The sequence below is a fragment of the Formica exsecta genome, unplaced genomic scaffold (genome assembly GCF_003651465.1).
Source record: "Formica exsecta isolate Colony F162 unplaced genomic scaffold, ASM365146v1 scaffold81, whole genome shotgun sequence".
Classification (NCBI taxonomy): Eukaryota; Metazoa; Arthropoda; class Insecta; order Hymenoptera; family Formicidae; genus Formica; species Formica exsecta.
The window spans coordinates 362,495-367,581 of record NW_021853581.1 but is presented as its reverse complement, the minus strand read 5'-3'; the positions used below and the strand labels follow the sequence as shown (position 1 = coordinate 367,581).

Below are 5,087 nucleotides of genomic sequence, written 5' to 3'. Positions count from 1 at the left end.
TGCACATATTTGTTACAATTTTCGTAAATTCATTATCTTGAAATTACAAGATAGATAACTTAACACTCATTAATATAATTATTGTAGAATTATTATAAGAAGTCTGTTTTAGGTATAAACTTTTGAAAAATATAAGGAATAAAAATCTGACTTTTTGAATAAAAATAATTTAAATAATCATAAACAATAATGAAATATTTTATATATATCTCTCTATAAAAACATTAATTGATGTTTGTATCATAGATATTTTAATCAAGTGGGAAAACTGACAACTAAAAGCCAAGGCGTGGGTATCGTTGCGCGAACTCTTATTATTGTTAAATTTTATTAACTAATGTGTATTAAAAATGTACGTTTCGGATCATTTTTTGGCCCATCCTTAGCATTAATATAAATATATAAAGATTAGATTGGAATTTTAAAATTTGACATACACAGCATTTAAAAACGTACATTTTTAATGCGCATTAGTTATAAAATATATAAAATTTAACAATAATAAGTTCGCGCACTGACACCGGCGCCTTGACTCTTATCTGCCAGTTTTCCCATTTGATTGTTCTTACCTTGAGTCTATTGCTGCTGTTATAGATATTCCAAGTATTTTAAAATAACTGAAATATTTTATATACATATATTATATTACACGATAATTTAAAATAGATTATCACCTGAAATAAACGGGCAATTAATTTTACAAATAACAGATAATAAATAAATTTATGTATTATTCGCTGTACACACAGATGCTCCCTCATTATGATGTCTTGTTGGGCTTCTTTTTCTTCTCTTGTGTATTTTTTACTGCTTTTTCTTCACGGCACTCATTTGTGAAAACGTGATTAAATACGTGGATTGCAGTTTTCGTGCTTTTTTCTTATCGCGATATGATAAATCGCGTGAGAGATTAATATCAGGAATTCCATGCAAATTGTCACGCAATTATCGTAATCTGTCGATCGTTATAGCATTTTTGCCCGAGTGAGCTAAAAAAAAAAAACAGTAAAAAATGAACAAAAGAGAAGATAAAAGTCTGGGAAGGCGTTAGACGAGCAATCATCAGATAAGTAATTTAGAAATCATTTATCACAATTGTTACTTAAAATAATAATTTTATTATTTACCTCCCCGGTAATACATTTTTATGAATTATGAATTATTTATGTCAGTTAGTATTTTTATACTCGGTGTGATAATGATTGTAATTGTGATACGAGAACGATAGATTCGTTGATTGTTAGCTATACATACGCCGTACATTTATAAATTATTGTTGATTCCCTATTTATACGCGAGTTATGAACTATGATAACATGCGATTCTTGCATGACATGTGGCTTTTTTCGCATTTCGCACAACTGGAGTCTAATTTTCATATACGCATAATCATCGCGAATTCTTTTATCTGCATACGCATAATATTGTTAGATCAACTGCGCCGTAGAAAAATTTTGGTTTTATCCTATTTAAGGATGTTTTGGCTGTACAATAGTAGCAAAAAATTGTCAAAATTTAAAAAAGAAACATATTTCTTACGTTTATACTGTTTGAAAAATCAAATAAATAAATCCGAATTATAAAAGGAATTGAAGTATCGCAAAATAATATGGTTTTTGATGTCTTCGTAAAAGAAAATAGCTGTAATTAATATTTTTCTTAATTTATAACAAAAACTTTTGATCGTGAATACCCTCTGAAATCAACTGCAAGAAACAAAGAAAAACGAGTAATTTGCGGAAAGAGAAAGAGAGATCGATAATATTTTTCTACAATTTTTAGTAAATAATTTTTAAACGAGTAAGTGGATTTAAATCAAGTTTTGCACAAATATTTGTTAGAGTTTTCTTAATATATGTGAAAATTTTTATTTCGTTGGCGATGTTTTTTCTTGTCAAAGGACTATGCACGATTCATATGAAATAAACGTTTTCGGTCAATTTGTTTGAATTTGTAATATGTTTTAGTTCTTGCGTCCCTGATCAAAAATATCAAGTTACAGAAACTTTCTATGTCCAGTTTTTGAATTATACGGTATACAAGAAGTATCGGAACTCTTTAATATTTATGACCTTAAATAGCGTTGTCATTGAAGGTCACGTAAAAATCACTTTGAAATTTTTAAATACAAATCCATTTTTGATTGCATATTCTTCTAACTTACCTTAAAAGCTTTTCAAAACACTACATAAAGTTTCTTTCCATTAAATATTTTCCAAGTTATCAAGCTTGAAAGGTACAGTACCGCCAGCATTAATATTACCCGAAAGTGATTTTTATATGATCTTAACAATGCTATTTGAAGTCTTACTAACATTGCTACTTAATGCGCTACTTAAGACTTTTTAATTTTTATTTCATACATTTTTTTCAAATCTCGAAAATAGAACATTTTTGAGAAAAATGTTTCAAATAAAAGTTTTATTTCAAACATTTTTCTCAAATCTCGAAAGTAAAGCATTTTTGAGAAAAATGTTTCAAATAAAAGTTGTAAGGTTTTAAATGGTGCATTAAGTAGCAATGTTAGTGTGACTTTAATTAGCATTGTTAGGTAACCACACCAGTGCAAATACTATCCGTAGTAACCACACCAGTGCAAATTTGCACCACCTCTAATTTCTTGCTTCTGGATCTTTCTACCTGCGTTCTGTAACGGCCTCCCTCCGTTACGACAAATATGCCATTACCCTAGGGTACTATACTCCGTCCGAAGAGAGAATAACAGTCGCACGAAAACTCGTCCGTTTCGCGCAGGTCTCCACCCACAGAAGCCGTATCTACGTATGCGGTATTGAGTATGTCGCCATATTCTCCCCACTTTGCCCGTCTATGCGTGGACCGATGTTATTCTCTCTTTGGACGGAGTATAACTGCATAGTGAGCCGGCGTCATTTGTTTTGAAACCGTAGCAGCAGCAATATCAAAACTTTGAGGAGGTGCTTATTTGCACTAGTGTAGCAGCAGCGTATGCCAAGTCGGTGCTCGATAAAATAATTAATTTTGCATTTTCGTATAATAAACGAGTGGAATTGCATTGAATGTAAGTATTTAAACATATTTTGTTATTTTTAGCATAAAATTTTACAATTCTGTATGATTTTTTACATTTTTAGTAAATTTCGGAGCAATAATATTTTTATTATAAAATCTTGATTATTTTTATTCTTCTATAAAAATAAATAATTGTTTACATTCAACAGCATGGCTTAAAAAGGGAGATAATTTACGAAATTATACTGATTTTTTCACCTTTCAAATATACTTTCAAACACCCCTAAAAAATCTTTAATATTCTATAATGTTTATAAAATATTTTTTTTCCAAAATACAACATTTTAACTTTAATTCAGAAAAAAACATTTATTTCTGTCAAATAGAAAAAAATGGCGATTTTTTGGAAAAAGAAACGATTTTTAAAAAATTTTATTTTGATTTTGACGTTTTTTCACTATTACAAAATTATTTTTTGCATTCGAGACCATTACCATTGGATTCCTCAGGAATTTTTACCCCAAGAAGCTTATATTATCGAATATTTTTGGATTATTTATGCGCGAGTTATGGAACTTTAAAAATGCAAAATCCCAAATTGCACTAGTGTAGTTAGTACATATACTGAGTAGAGATGTGGTTACTACGGGTTAAGATCACGTAAAAATCACTTTCGGGTAATATTAATGCTGGCGGTACTGTATCTTTCAAGCCTGATAACTTGGAAAATATCTAATGGAAAGGAACTATATTATAGTGTTTTGAAAAGTTCTTAAGGTAATTTACAAGAATATGCAATTAAAAATGGAGGTTTTCGTTCAAAAATGTCAAGGTGATCTTTACTATCAAAAATGTCAAGTTACAGAAACTTTCTATGTCCAGTTTCTGAATTATACAGGTATATAAGAAGTATCGGAACCTCTTAATATTTCGAAAAATACGTAATTTAGAAAAAAATGTTCCATATGAAAGTTGTAGGGTTTTATGTGACGCATTATATAGCAATATTATTATGACCTTGAATAGCGATCTACGTGATCTTGATAACGCTATTCAAGGTCATAATAATATTGCTATATAATGCGTCACATAAAACCCTACAACTTTCATATGGAACATTTTTTTCTAAATTACGTATTTTTCGAAATATTAAGAGATTCCGATACTTCTTATATACCTGTATAATTCAGAAACTAGACATAGAAAGTTTCTGTAACTTGACATTTTTGATCAGGGACACAAGAACTATAACATATCACAAATTCAAGCGAATTGACCGAAAATGTTTTTTTCATATGAATCGTGCATGGTCCTTTGTCAATAGGTATTACAATACGCGATTTTCCATAAGAATCAATAGTAATTTTAAACTTAAATAATTTCCAAACCGTTAAGAGAATTGTGCTCAGGTTTTGCACAGATATTTAGAAGAAATAGCAGAAATAGTAGAACAGTCTACGAAATTTTCATGCTTTTGTCAATGTTTCGACATATACATCCTTAATAAACGGTCGAACGATAGATGTCAAATCGATTATCGTAATCGATTAACGCATCTAACCATTATTATTTATGCGTTACGTAAACGTCATGCAACATTGATCGCTTCCTGAATATAAATATATATTCATTCCGCCGTTATTACTTCGGCGCTGTTATTTTTTTCAGATCGCAAAAGTCGCTTGCAAAATGTATGTTAAGAAAGCGAGAGTGTTGCGCTAAATACTGCCGGTGCAATATTGCTTCCATATTCTGTTACCTTAAAAAATAGGAACGTAGAATGCGCGCCTTAAATTTATGAATTTATTTTATCAAATATGGTTGTCAAAAAATTTATTCTTGGAATTGAGAAGTAAGTAGGAAATATATTTAAATTAGAAGAATATTCCCCTTCTTCCTGTCTTATATTAAAAAATTGGCTTGCTTTTTTGCGGAATATAATCCGTTTTGAATGAAAGAATAATAAATAATATCAAGATATTATAACACGTATTTTCTAGGGGCTTTTTTTATCATAATCGATGAAGATTTTTACGCCGTGTACAAACAATAGGTCTTAAAACTTAATGAACATTTCTCCGTCATATTTCTCTTCC

The 5,087-nt window shown here is 29.7% G+C and overlaps 1 protein-coding gene across 1 annotated transcript in view; it reads left to right on the top strand.

The window, feature by feature from the left end:
- Positions 1–2,878: 2,878 nt before the first annotated feature.
- LOC115244356 (elongation of very long chain fatty acids protein AAEL008004) overlaps positions 2,879–5,087 on the top strand; it is a 40,691-nt gene continuing 38,482 nt past the window's right edge. The window contains exon 1 of the mRNA XM_029821936.1: positions 2,879–3,040. The gene's annotated coding sequence lies outside the window, so the exon portion shown is untranslated. The remainder of the gene's footprint in view (positions 3,041–5,087) is intronic.